This window comes from Choloepus didactylus, chromosome 4 (assembly GCF_015220235.1).
Source record: "Choloepus didactylus isolate mChoDid1 chromosome 4, mChoDid1.pri, whole genome shotgun sequence".
NCBI lineage: Eukaryota > Metazoa > Chordata > Mammalia > Pilosa > Megalonychidae > Choloepus > Choloepus didactylus.
The window spans coordinates 146351997-146367329 of NC_051310.1; the positions used below are offsets into that span (position 1 = coordinate 146351997).

Sequence of the window (15333 nt, forward strand, 5' to 3'; positions counted from 1 at the left end):
GCCCAGACAACCTGAAAGCAGTGACACAAACAGTTATTTGCACACTGATGTTCACAGTGGCATTGTTCACAATTGCCGAGAGATGGAAACAACCTAAATGACCTACATCAGATGAGTGGTTAAACGAAATGTTGTATGTACAAATGCTGGAATACTATGCAGCAGTAAGAAGGTATGAGGTCATGAAACTTATGACAACATGGATGCACCTTGAGGACATAATGTTGAGTGAAATAACTCAGATACAAAAGGAGAGACATTGCGAACTCTTATTGTAGAATATAGGGGACCTAGAGATAGATAGCAGTTAGTGAAGGGGGAATGATAATCTAATAAGAACAGATAAGATAATGAGGGTAATCTTAATGATATGGGAATACTCAGGAATGACAATGGTTTGTTAATTTTCTTGTGGTATGATAGGAGCGTATTGGAAGCAATGAAGGTATTTCAGGATATTTGCTTTTCCTATTCCTTTGTTTTATTTGTCTGGAAATGTTTTTTTTTATTTTTTGATAAATAAAGTTAATTAAAAAAAAAAAGAAAAAGAAACAACCTGGGTAGAAACTTCCTGTAGAGATAATCTAATCTAACCTCCTCTCTTTTGTCAATTAGGACACTGATTTTCAGAGTAGTAAAGAGACTATCACAAAGTCTCAGTTTACACTGTTTAATCCTTATCATTGTCAAATCCTAAATATTTCTAAACATTAGAGAAAGATTCAGCCATTTTCAATTACTCTTTTCTACTAAATGTATTGGATTTTCTTAGAGTTTTTGGGCACTTGTTATGATTGGTTTGGCTGTGCCTCATTAACTAGATTACTATAATTAGTAGAGCTTAAAATTCCATAATCGTGATGGAAAAAAGAAAATCACCCTATTTTTATGAAAGAACTGACCTCCTTTAATAAGTCAGCGTTTCTCCATCCCATGCTCTTAGTTTGTTAATATTGTCTCCAGACCTGAATTTATACTATCATGTAAACTGTTAGCAGTTACAGTCCTCACTATTTTATGGATTTCATAAGTTCATTGGGGGTTGTTTCTAATTTATTTTAGCCTTTATCAATATGTACCAAGTGCCAAGGAATGCATGAAATATTAATTCCTTCTTTCATTAAGCATTATTAAGCACCTAATATGTGCCAAGCAGATAGTTATAATTAAAAAGAAAAATGGAATGGTTACATAATTATGACAAATTATATTTGGTTTCTAGATAATTTGGTATCATTTATTTAAGACAATGTATGGGACAGGGCTCCTTCTGTGCCCCTCCATTAGGACTCTTTTCACCAGTTCTTTGTTCTGTGGCTGCTATTTTATCTATGCACTACTAACAGACTAAATTTACCTTCTGTCCAAACAATGTGGATAAATAATGAAATTAAATTTATGGGTAGTGAAAAAAAGAGAACTTCAGAAATGAGAAACAGTGACTTTGGCAAAAGAGCTTCATTTAAGCTGCCTTTAAAATTTGAAGTTATGACTTCAGATTTCAAGTATGTGGAGATTCTCTATAGAAAAGGCAAGTATGGCTTTGGAGATTGCCAGAATGTTGGCTGTGAGTTATGATATTATCATAGAATGTTTAAGCACAAAATTGCCAAAATCATTTGATTCCATTTTGGTCTAGCAATTTTATATTTTCATAGAAATATTGTCTCCCCCTTCTCCATAATGACCATTTCATTCCTTCTTTACTTGCCTTAAGTCTCATATCCCTACACCTTTCCCCTTACTTTAAGTGAATGACTTGTCTCCTTAAAATAGAAGTTGTCATACAGGAATCAGACCTTTAAACAAACACCAAGTAATTCTGACACAGTAGTCAAGAATATCATCTAGTTTCTGTGTACCAAATTATGTTTCAGGGCTGTGCTGGTTTGCATATATCATGTCCCTCAGAAAAATCCATATTCATTGATGCAGTCTTGTGGGGGCAGACATATTTGTGTTGATTAGGTTGGAACCTTTGGATTAGGTTGTTTCCATGGAGTGACCCACGCAACTATAGGTGATAACTCTGATTAGATAATTTCCATGGAGGCATGGCCCCGTCCATTCAGCATGGGCCTTGATTAGTTTACCTGAGCACTGTAAGAGCTCAGATAGAAGGAGCTCATAGTTTGTTGCAGCTGTGACATTTTGGAAAGCAACTGAGAGTGACATTTTGAAGAGGACCTGCAGCTAAGAGAGGACAAAACGCCACAAGAGCAACATTTTGGAGAATGCCATTTTGGAATGCAACCTGGGAGCAAGAGGACACCAGCCACGTGCCTTCCAAGCTAACAGGTTTTCTGGACGCCAATGGCCATCCTTCAGCGAAGGTACCCTATTGTTGATGCCTTACCTTGGGCACTTTATGGCCTTAAGACTGTAACTTTGTAACCAAATAAACCCCCTTTATAAAAGCCAATCCATTTTGGGCATTTTACATCCTGGCAGCATTAGCAAACCAGAGCAGATTTTGGTACCAGGGAAGTGGGGTGCTACTGCATTTGCAAATACCAAACATGTTGGAATGGCTTTTTAAATGGATAAGGGGAAGATTCTGGAGGAATTGTGAGAAGTTTGATAGAAAAGGCCTAGACTGCTTTGAAGAGACTATTTGTGGAAATATGTACTCTAAAGATACTTCTGATGAGGACTTGGACACAAGTGTTGACTGTGTTGTTCCCAACTGGAAGGAAGGAGATCCTTGTTTTAAAGTGGCAGAGAAATTGGCAAAATTGAGTCCTGGTATCAGATGGAAGGCAGAATTTGAAAGTGATGAGTTGGGATATTTAGCTGAGGAGATCTGCAGACTACATGTGGAGGATATAGCCTGGCTTCTACTTGCAGCTTATAGTAAAATGTAACAGGACAGAGATAAGCTGAGAAATGAACTCTTGGGTACCAAGAAGCCAGAAACTGATAGTTTGGACAATTCTGGGGTTCCAGAAAGTGAGACCCCAGAGGCTACAGCCCCACATTAGGATTTAACCAAACATGGAACCCGGCCGCCATTTCAGTACAAGCCAAGATTGAAGATGGAGTTCCCATAAAGGATTTGTGGAAACTCCTGTTGTCTGATGGTTTTGACCCCTGTGTACTTCATGCCAAGCCAACAAGATTTTTGCGAGATCTGTTTAGATGGAGACACTGCCAGTCTGGACTGGAGAAGGGACAAATTGAAGGAAATATTTCATCAAAGACAGAGCCATGGAGATTGAGGTCTGGAGTCAAGAGGTCTCGGGCCATCCTCCAGCTAAAGGTACCCTATTGTTGATGCCTTACCTTGGACATTTAATGGCCTTAAGGCTGTAACTTTGTAACCAAATATACCCCCTTTATAAAAGCCAATCCATTTTTGGTACTTTGCATTCCGGCAGCATTAGCAAACCAGAACAAGAGCCTATTCTTCTAGATTTCTCTCTGAAATAGTGTGAAATTCTTGAAACTTTTTGAGTGCTATTTCTGAGCTTCCTTTTTGGACTTCCCATATATGCTCTAACACTTAAATGTTGTGTTTCCATGCACAGTATTCCTCTTTAAAATTCAGTTTTATTGAGATATATTCACATATCATACAATAATCCGTGGTGTACAATTGAGATATATTCACATATCATACAGTCATCTGTGGTGTACAATCAGCTTTTCACAGTACCATCATATAGTTGTGCATTCATCACCCCAATCTATTTTTTGAACATTTTCCTTACACCAGAAAAAGCAAGAATAAGAATAAAAAATAAAAGTAAAAAAGAACACCCAAATAATCTCCCTGTCCCACCCTATTTTTCACCCAGTTTTTGTCCCCATTTTTCCACTCATCCATCCATACAGTGGTTAAAGGGAGTGTGATCCACAAGGCTTTCACAATCACACTGTCACCCCTTGTAAGCTACATTGCCATTCAGTTGTCTTCAAGAGTCAAGGCTACTGGGTTGCAGTTTGGTAGTGTCAGGTATTTACTTCTAGTTATTCCAATGCATTAAAACCTAAAAAGGGTTATCTATATAGTGCATAAGAATGCCCACCAGAGTGACCTCTCAACTCCATTTGGAATCTCTCAGCCACTGCAACTTTGTTTCATTTCACATCCCCCTTTTGGTCAAGAAGATGTTCTCAATCCCACAATGATTCTCATCCTCGAGAATCATATCCTGCGTTGCCAGGAGATTTACACCCCTGGGAGTCAGATCCCATGTAGCAGGGAGGGCAGTGAGTTCACCTGCCGAGTTGGCTTAGCTAGAGAGAGAGGGCCAATCTGAGCAACAAAGAGGCACACAGAGGGAGGTTCTCAGGCACAACTACAAGCAGGTTTATCCTCTCCTTCGCAGTGATGAACTTCATAAGGGCAAGCCTAAGAAAGAAGGCTTGGCACACCAAACCATCAGTCCTCAATGTTTGTGAGAACATCAGCAACAATCCAGATGAAGAAGCCCAACACCTCTACATCTTCCCCCAGCTCCTCAGAGGGACCCTGCATATATATTTTTATTCTCTGCACAAATTACTTTGGGATGTGTTGCTATTTCACACTAACCTATATGAACCTACCAGTTCTTACTTCCTATTCAGAGTTCCAGGTAATTATTTGAACAAACTGTATGAGTTAAATTGTTTAGGAAATATAGAGCCTGCACCAACTAAACATATCTTCCCTTGGTCTCACATGGAAGTTGAAGTTTTAAAACACAGTCAGTATCATCTGTACCCTTTGGCCTGATTTGCCCTAGTCCTAACCAGATCTGCTTCATTCATATCTCTAATTGAAGTCTGAACTCTTTTTCAGCTTTTTTAACAGTTGCTATATGCGCTAATACTGACATTCATGTCTGCCAAGTTCTGGTTCTGAGTTTTCAGTTGTCACACAGATACCCAGAGTTCCAGGGATCCATCAGGTTATACACAAATGGATCAGCATCTCAGAATCTGGAGATAGCCATTACAATTCAGGAATAGATATGACTGCTGTAAGAGTTTACAATCTAGGGATCATTATAATAAGTGTTCCCCTGATAAGCTGTGCTCTAAGATTCAATTCTGAGTTTACATAGTGTAGTTAGTCCATATTGGTAAGGCGTTACAGTATTTGCCTTTGTTTCTGGCGTACTTTACTCGAAATGCTGTCTACAGGATCCATTCACTTTGTTGGGTGTCTCACAGCTTCACTCCTTCTTGCAGTTGCTAATATTCCATTGTGTGTACACACAACAGTTCACCATTCTGTTCCTCAGTCAATGTACCCTTAGGCCACCTCCACCCATTGCAAATCATGAATACTGTCTCCATAAACACCAGTGTGCAAATGTCCATTCATGTCCCTGCTCTCAGATCCTCCAAGTATATGTCCCCTAATGAGGTTGCATCCACATTCTTAGCTTCTTGTGGAACTACCACACTGTCTTCCAGAGAGGCTACACCATTCTGCCTCCTAACCAACAGTAAATATGTACATCTCTCTCTCTCTCTGTTTTCTCCAGCACTTTTATCCATGTTTATTTTTTTCCCTATATAATATACCATCAGTTGTTCATGGTATACAGTTGTGCATTTATCATTGGGGTGATTTTAAACCTCCCCATAACTAAGTACCAATTTTATTCTGATTAAATAAAATCAGAACCTGTTCTTCCATCATTTTCCTGGGCTCCAGATGTGTTTATCTATTTTCTAACTGGATACTTTATCTTAAATATTCCCCAGCACATTAACTTCAACTGGACAGAACTGAGTATTTCTTTCATACCATATCTATGCCACTTTTTGTTTCCTAACTGTCCAAGCAAGAAAAGTGAATTGTAATAATTGATTTTTTGTAACCCTTCTTCCTAAATAGAGCTCCAAATCCTTTTAATTCTACCTTATTAATTTCTTATTAGCTATCCTTTTTATCCTCACTGTCACTGTGTTAGAGTCTCTCCTAGATTATTGTAGAAGTATTCTAGCTCAAGTCCCTGTTTCCATCTTGGCTTGTCCCTTGTCAATCCATTGTCTACAGACCACCATCATGAAATACATGAAACGCAAATCTGATATCACACTGAGGCTCTCCATTGCCTCAAAATAAAATCAAACTCCTTAACATGGCACAATCTATCCTTGATGGAAAATGAGACTTGTGAAATAGTCTATCTCCCTCATTCACCCTATACTTCATCAGTTTTGTACTACGCTCATACCTCGTACTTTTGCATGCTCTATTCCCCTTGTCTGCATGCTTTGTCTGTCACTCACTCAGCTAAATCCAGTTTGCTCTTAAAGCCTAAATTCATAATACCATGATGTTTTTCTCTTAAACCTTATTATAAAATCAAGGCATGCAGTATGAAAAAATGAATTCAAACACTATAAAATAATGAAATATCTTCCAGTGACTCCAAACTCCCAGTTTTTCTGTCTTTTCCCAGAGCAACCACTTTTTTCTGTTCTTGTATAACTTTCCAGAAACATTTTTTGCATATGCATAAAAATATATATGCATGTATTTATCCATTTTTACCTAAATTGGAGCACATATTACACATCTTTCTTCATCTTGTATTTTAGCACGTATAAATCCAGGTCATTTGTTTCTGCAACTTCATTGTGTTTCATTGTGTGGATATGCTATAATCTATTGATCTGTCTTCATTAATAGACATTTATTTCATATTTTTACTATTATAAGTAATGCTGGAATGAATATTCTTGTACATACAATGCTTGGGCCATGTATAAGTATATCGGTAGGATAAAATCCTAAAAGTTGAAATGCTGAGTTAAAGATTATATATGTTTTAAATATTAATAGATATTGAAGACTTCCATTTCCAGCTTTGGTGGAATAACTTGCATGAGACAACTCCCCCAATGCAAACAACTCGAAAAGTTGTATGAAATGTAAACAAAACTAATTATTTGAAGGCATTTGAGAACTACTAAAGCAGAGATCATTTGAAAGGCCATGATTCCAGAGAGAATGTAAGCCCAGAGCATTGACTCTTTTCCCTGAAGGCATTTGCTAATTCAAGAATGACACAAAGATGCTAAGAAGCTGAGGAAAAATTCTGGCTGAAAGGCTGAGGAGGGCTTTCAGCGCTTTCATAGAGTTGGGGAGACAAAAATTAGAGGTCAGGGCCCACCAAAGGGGAGTAGATCTGGTTAGCTTTCTAGTTTTTCAGTTGACATTTCTGAGTGGGCTATACCTTAGGAGTAAAGGTAAACCAGAAATAGTCCAGCCCTTCCAAATACTAATATCTAGCTTTAAATTGGTTCAATTCTAGACTGAATTAAAGTGATCTGATCTTATTGTTGCTGCCTGCTAAAAGCAAAAGTAATTTCTCTCTGGAGAAAGACAACAATGATCCAGAGCCTGAAATTATCTCTAAAATAGCTTACACGTGATTTTCAGCAGGCAATCAAAAATTACCAAGCTTATCAGGAAACCTAATGAAATGATTGATAACTAAGAGGAAAATGGACAGTAGAAACAGTCTCAGAGGGTAACCAGATAGTTGAATTATCAAACACTGACTTTAAAATAATTACTGCTAATATGTCTAACAAACTGAATGAAAAGATGGGGGATTTGGAGGAGAACTGGAATCTATAAGAAAAGCATCAAATAGAAAGTTTAGAACTGAAAAATGCAATACCTGCAATTACAAACACAATAGATGGGTTTACCAGTAAAGATTATGTAAAACTGAATAGACAGTTACTGAACTGGAAGACAGGACAATATGAAATATCCAAATGGAAGCACAGAGAGAACAGGATGGAAAATAGAGAAAAGAATATAAGAGATATAAGGGATTGAAGTTTATTATACATGTAATTGGAGTCAGAGGAGTAGAAAAAGAGAACAGAAGCAGTGTTTAAAGAGATTTTGCTATAGGACCTTGCTTTGTTTACGTTTGCTGATTTTGGTAAGTAGTTTCTCAGGATGGTTTTAAAAAAAAACAAGAAATAAAAGAGAAAATTACCCTAAATGGGAGGGAAGAATATTAATGGGTAATTATGTATTTTGAATAGGTATTCTTTTCCTGTTACAGAAAATTATGCAAAGCAATCTAAAAGTCTTTTTCTTCTAGCTTTTTCTTTGGCTTCTACGTAGTCTAGTACATATTTAGCACTTGTTTCTCACCTCATTCACAACAATTAACTTGCACAAGCCAAGTTTTAATTCAGACTAGCAGGTTTTTGCCCTCTTGTTTATACCTTTTGTTTTTGCATATGTTCATAGAGGAGCCTGAACAGTTGTCTGAGAGCACAGTGATTCTAATATAAAATTATCTTTGTATCTGTGTGTGTGTGTGTATGTAAAAGCAGAGTGAGTCATTTGTGAAACTTTACCTCCTTTCTGCATTTAGGGGGTATGATTCTTTTTATTATTATATATTACCTAGGAATTTTTCATTGTATCATTGCCTAAGACTAATCAGATATTAAGGAATACCAATACCTCCTAATCTTTATGAATAATGTGATTAGCCCCATTAAGTGAGATAAAAGATCAACGACATATCCATGTTTCAACTATTGACATAACTCTCATGAAGAGACAAGGAATCCAAAAGAAGGGAAGAAAGCAGACAACCCTTGAATGTATAGGGATGAAAGGGGGGATGGAGGACTTAGGTAGAGGAGTCCGTTTTGTCACCCACTGCCCCCACCCCACTGCTGAGCCCCTGATCCACCTCTTATTTAGCTTTATATAATGTGGGGTCTCTCTACTTCAGGGCATGGGATGTGACTTGCTGATTGTGATAAAATCAATTTACCTAATGTATTAATACTTTATTATGTTACCATATCCAAGATTAATTTTTAAATTAAGGGAATTTGGGGACATGACAGTAGTTTCCCTTGCAGAAATTAATATTTAATTGTGAGAATTGCAATGGTGGTGGAGAGGTAATACTTTTGATCAGGAGTCATTTTCATACTTCATTCAGACCACACTGGATTAGAGGCAGCATGGTATGGTGGTCAGCATCAGCAGAGGTGTCCCCAGTTGTCCAGATGTAAATCCTGACTCTACTGCTTACCTGAGACCTGAATCTAGTTAGTTTCCCATGTGTAAAATAGAAGTCATAACACTTGAATGCTGCAATTAGGTACTTAGCTCATTATCTGGCACATTCCAAGTGCTCAGTAAATGTTAGCAATGCATACTGTTATGAGTTAAATTTGCCGTAATTGTAGAAAAATTTTGAAACCTTTATGCTTTAAAAATATGTAAAAACTGACTAGATGCTATAATGGGACTAATGTCTAAAGCTGTCAAGGGATTATTAATTGGCATATATCAACATTTAGGACAGCAGTGCTAATAGAAAAATGGGCAAAGGCTATGGAGACTCACTAGACAGAAGAGAGTGCCTCAAAGTCTAATATGGTTATGAAGAGATGCTCATACTGATTAGTAATCAGAGAAATACAAATTAAGCAATAGCAAGATTTTGGGTTATATTGGTTTGTCTGGCAAAAATAAGAAAACTGGATAATGCCAATTGTTGTCAGATGTGGGTTTGTAGAACCCCTTCAGAATGCAAGCTGGTTGCATACATTCTGGAAGGCAATCTGGAATACCAATATTAAATATCCCTTTCCTCCTTGACACAGCAATTCTCCTAATCAGTCCATAAGGTAACATTAGTGAGAATATTCTTTGCAGGGTTATTTTTAGTGGTGGTGAGGTTGTTAGGGGCATTATGGACGTCTATCCCTGGGAAATCTGATAGTGAAAATGTGGTAGGTGGGTGCACATTATGAAGTACAAATGTGCAGTTAGGAAAATATACTCAGTGTACATATAGCAACAAAAGTGCTGAGTAAAAAAAAGAAATACATTTTAATAAATTAAAAATACAGGTAGACAAAATGACAATACATTTGCAAGGATATAAACAAACAAAGGTACACATTAAATACTGTAGAATAGTTGCCTGTGGTGGGAGAAAAATGGGGATAAGGAATGGAGATAAATGGGAATTTTTTTTTAATAAACAGAAAAATAAAATACCTGCCAACTGCAGGAAATTTGGAAGCCATAATAAAGTATAGGGAGGCAAATAATTACAATGGTTCTTTTGCCTCAGGATGTAGACTGCTAACAATTAGTGTATTTTTTTAGTGGTTTATTTCTTAGGAGTGTATTTATAAATAATGTTATCATTCTTTCTAATAAATGCTCATGCACTTTTCTGATTATTATTTTCTTAAGATAAATTCCCAGGAATGCAATTTCTGGGTCAAAGAATATAACCATGTTAAGGCTTGCACATTTATTTCTTGAAATTAACTATGGAATAATTTTAGCCATTGCTTCTTAAACTTCTGCAGCTTCTTAAAATTATCATCTGATAGGTGAACAATGGATTCTAAATTTATTTGTCTTTTGTGTTGTTTTACCCCTCTAAGATCATTTTCTCATTGTTCAAAAAAGGAGATAAATTTTAATACAAAAGTCACATCAAATTTTAAAGTTTTAAAACTGTTCTTTAAATGTTTACTAAGAATATTCTTATTTGTTGTGATTTTTTCAATATTTGTCAAAGTTCATGTTGTCAAATGACCTGCAAACTTTATTATAAAACAACCTTTTGAGTCCTTCCTTCCTCCCCATTTCACTATCTCACTTTCATGTCTTATAGTTGATTATTTTGATATTTACTTTCCATGTCTCTAAATGACATGTTCGTATTACTACTTCATGATTTTTCCCCTCCAATTCAACATTATTTATTGACTTCCACTCTGGTATATGCAGGTTTTACAGTCATTTCTCCCTTTGCCTCCATCACATATGTATTATAACTTTTTCCTCCTTTCATCTTCTCATATAGTTATGTTGCAATTCTGGTTGGATAATATTCAGTGTTTCCATTATAACTTTGAAAACCCAATACTCAGCTGTGTTGGGTAGTAATCTCTGGTAATAAACCTTCCTGTTCAACTTTTTATTTCTTCTGTTGAGTTAATAATTGTCTGGTTTTCCTTAATTTATTTAGTATTCTCTGTACTTATGACTCATTCAACCCTACACTCATTGCCACTTATCTGACTATTACTCTGATGTCCAGACATGGAAAGTATTTGACCAATACCTTCCTCCTGCAGAAGTCTTTCCCAGGGCCTTCTTACTTGCTCTAATTTGGATCAGTTTCCCTCTATGCTTGTTAAAAGGTTGTCATCCTGGCAATCTCTCATTCTCCTGGGGTTTCCTTTACCTTCTTTCCATGTTGAAACCCTTGTTTCCCTAGATGTGGTATCTTCCTTTCTTTCTTTGTTTACCCCCTGATTTTGTGAAGCACATTCTCTAGAAGTTTTATAAGAAAGGGTTCATGGGAGATGTTTTGGTTTGCTAAAGCTGCTGAAATACAATAAACCAGAATTGGACTGTCTTTTAACAGTGGAGGTTTATTAACTTACAACTTACAGTTCTTAGGCCATGAAATGTCCAAATTAAGGTATCAACAGGATGATACCTGGACTCTGAAAACAGGCTGCTGGCATGTGGGACACCTCAATCACATGAGAAGCACATGGCCAGTGTCTGCTGGTCCTTGCTCCCCCGGTCTCATTGCTTTCAGCTTCTGGTTCCATTGGCCTCCTGTCTGAGGTTCTGTGGGTCCTCCCTTGGCATCTCTGGGGTTTTTTCCTCTCCAAGCTCTCCAGGTTTTTCTTTCTCCATGTTTTCTCTGTCTTTTATTCTCTTCATAGAGGACTCCACCTTGAATGTGGGGGGTCATTTCTCAAATGAAATAACTTAACCTAAAGGTCCCACCTACAATAGGTCTGTAATCACAGGAATGGATAAAAAGAACATGGCCTCTTCTGGGGTACATAACAGCTTCAAACCAGCACAGGAAGTAAATATTTTGAGACTGTGTGTATCTGAAAATGTATTCATTCCTCACATTTAATTGACTCAACGGCAAGTCATAGAATTCTATTTTTGGTATATTTTCTGACAATATTGCTTTATTGCCTTCTAGCTTGGTATGCTGTTGAGAGGTTGAAAGCCATTCTGATTCCTGACTGTTTGAATGGAACCTTTTTGTCTATCTATGTATCTTCTCTCTGAAATTGTGTAAATATTTCTTTCTATTATCCCTAGAAGTCAAAAATCTCATGTGATGTGTCTTAGGGTAGACTTATCAGTGTCAAAATTTCAGTTCTGGGGAATTTTCTTAAACTATTTCATTGATGATTTCTTCCCCTCTCTTTTCTCTTTTTGAAAATCCTATTATTTATATATCGAACCTCCTATTCCTTTAATTTTTAATTTTTCTCTCCTAATATTTATCTAATTACTTTTTGCCCCTTCTGGGAGAATTCTTCATCTTTACCTTCCAACCTTTCTATTGAGTTTTTCCATATCACCATTTTAATTTCTAAGAGCTATATTTTGCTCCTGAATTTTAAAAAAAGTAATCTATACTACCTTGTTCTTACTGTAATATATTGTCTCTCTGACAATGTTGATAGCTTCTGTTTCTTTTAATTTTCTTCTCCCCCATATAATCTGTTTTCTCCATTATTCCTTTTACAGATGTTCCTCAGAATTTTTTTAATGTTTTGTATTCTTTTCATATTTAAGACTGGGGGAGGGAGGGTGTGTAGCTAAAAATTTTATTGTAAGCACGAAGTATGTGGATGGGGCTTTTGACTGTGAGTTTTACTATAGAGAAGTATAGCTAGGCCATTCAATGTAAGCTAGTCAGATTCCAAAGAAAAGTATTCTTTAGTCTCCTACCTTGGAGGTGAAGGCAAGCTGCAACTTTTTCCCCTGAGAGTTGAGTGGGGAAAATGGCTAGAGATTGCAGAATCTTGTATACATAAGTACATTTTTATTATAGTGCCTCTGCCCTCTGGTGTGTCTTGTTTCTCCCAGGCCAGCCCTCTGTTTCACCTTTTGCAAAGAATAAACCTCCTTGCTTGGAAGCAAGGCAGTTTTCATCTTAGAGGGAAGGGCTCCAGGGATCTATCAATTAATTCTTCTTATATTAGGGGGCTTTTCCTTTCCTGCTCACTCAGAGGTAGCTGATGCCACCAGTTTCTTACCCTTTTTTTGTTATTCTACTGTAGAAATCAGGCTGGTCCTCAAGAGTTCCCCACTGTTGGCCTAGAGCTCAGTGTTTTTGGCTCTGCTAAAAATTTTGATGGCTCTCCTCCTCTCTTGTGTTCTCCATCTTTGTGGGTAATGCCTTTTATGAAATACCTTTCAATAAGATTGTAGAAGAGAGTTACAGTAGATGCATAGATTCAATCCACCACACAGTTACTCTTTAATCAAGAGATTTCTTAAGATCATCTAAGTAAAAATTATCTGCTAGTTGGAAGAATAAAGCCATAATATAAAAATCTTTGAGAGTATGTAGATTTTGTTGCTTTTTCCAGACCAAATCATATAGAATTGGAAATTTGGGTTCTAGCTTTGAGTCAATGGTAAGCAGATATGTATTGACTGTTTAATGATCACACTGCTTTGCTAGGTGCTATAAGAGCTGCACCTAGGTAAGTATGACACAGATTTCAGGTTTACAGGTTATTATGGAATGTGTTCATTTGTAACCCAAGAGGGACATCCATGTAAAAATACAGCCTGCTTCTCCTAATTAATTCTTGCCTTATAAAAGATTAGGTCCAGTTCTTCTTAGTTACCATGTTTCCTTCCCTCTATTTTACGTAGGTTAACTTGTCATCCCTCTGGGTTTGAAAGAAGCACTCTTTGCAATCACCAAAACTGACTTGATATGAGTGAAAGACATGTTCCCTGCAGGGCCAATTTTATGGAAGAGAACACCTTTAACTGACTTTGGAAGTCAAGAGGAAACTGAACATCTTTGACAGGAGGTTTTGAATTTAGAAGATATAGTGTTGAAAGGATATGTGGAACTTTATGGTAGAAATGTCCAATAACTATTATGAATATAAATTACAAGGTGTATTAAAATGTACTCTAAGAAAGTACAAAATATATACCATAGGATTTCAAAGAAAAAAATGACACATTATTACAAGAATTCACAAGTAAATTGACAGTCACGTTGGCCTTGAAGGATAGGTAGGATTTGTTGCTAGCTGGATTGTTACAAGTGAAGAAAACAGTTTATGCCAACAGTTGAGGCAGGAAAAACACAGGATATTTTTGGAGGTTAGTCTCATTTGGTTGGAGTGTTGTTTGCATATGGGAATTGTAGCTGAAAAAGGAGATTGAAGCTATATAGCAAAAGGCTTTGATTGCTGAAGTGAGGATTTAATTATCTAGTCATTGAGGAGTAACTGAAGGTTTTAAAGGAAGGAAGTGAAATTCTTTAGGAGATGTGCTTTAGAAGTGTGCTTTAGGGAGTTTGACCTGGCAGCAGGGTCCACTGATTATTGTATTTACAGAGAAGAAAGTCCTCCATAGTTAGTAACTGTTCCACTGTATGACCTTAAAGAAGTCCTTCACATCTGAGTGTGTGTCTTAGATGAGCACTTAGATGCCAGTGCCATGTGGTACTAATAAAATTGAATAATAACAACGTTAAGGTCTTCTTATATATCCAGTTTTATGTTAATGGCTGTAAGGGGAGCAAAATAAATCAAAGATTTGGCATTTTTTCATGGGATTTAGAGTCTAACAAGTGAGGAAAAAAAAACAAAACCACCCTGATAATTGGATCAGATAAAGGTGAACTGGTACTTATAAATTCAGTTGGGAGCTAAAAGGTAGATGGCTACCTGACCTGGAGTAACTAAGTACAGTAACACAGAAGGATTAGCATTTCAACTGGCTTGAAGGATCAGTGGTATTTATATGGGTAGTGGCAACAAAGCGAATCAAATTGAATGAAGATTTTGTGGCAAGAAAACTGCAGGAACAATGAGGAGCTTGCCTAAATGAAAGGAAGAACTGGTGTTGGTAGACTAGTAAGAAAAAGGTGGGGTGGGACCCAGTCATGAAGGACCTTGAGAAATGGGCCACATGATTTGGGGTAAGAAATAACAAGATACCAAAGGCTCATCAGCAGGTATTTATATTATTGAAAGATATCTCAGGAAATTTAGTCTGACAACAGTATTCATAGATAGGGAGTAGAAGAAATTGGAAATGAAAAGGCTGAAAATGCTGTTATAAGAAACAGGTGTGAGATTCTAGAGTTTGAGGGTGCTGATGGTATGTGTGAGAAGATAGGCTAAAATGGTGGGGAGGATTTTGATGGAAGACTGAAAAAGAAATTGGCATCAAATTGCTAGAAGTTGGGAGAACAAAGAATCAAAGATTTGTCCATACATGATGATGGGGGAACTGGAAGCACGTATTTCTGGGGAGGAAAACAGGATTGAGAAAGAACATGATAAACT

At 36.8% G+C, this 15333-nt stretch overlaps 1 protein-coding gene across 5 annotated transcripts in view; it reads left to right on the forward strand.

The window, feature by feature from the left end:
• Positions 1–15333, forward strand: part of DPH6 (diphthamine biosynthesis 6) — a 228052-nt gene that overhangs the window by 176605 nt on the left and 36114 nt on the right. The window lies entirely within an intron of this gene.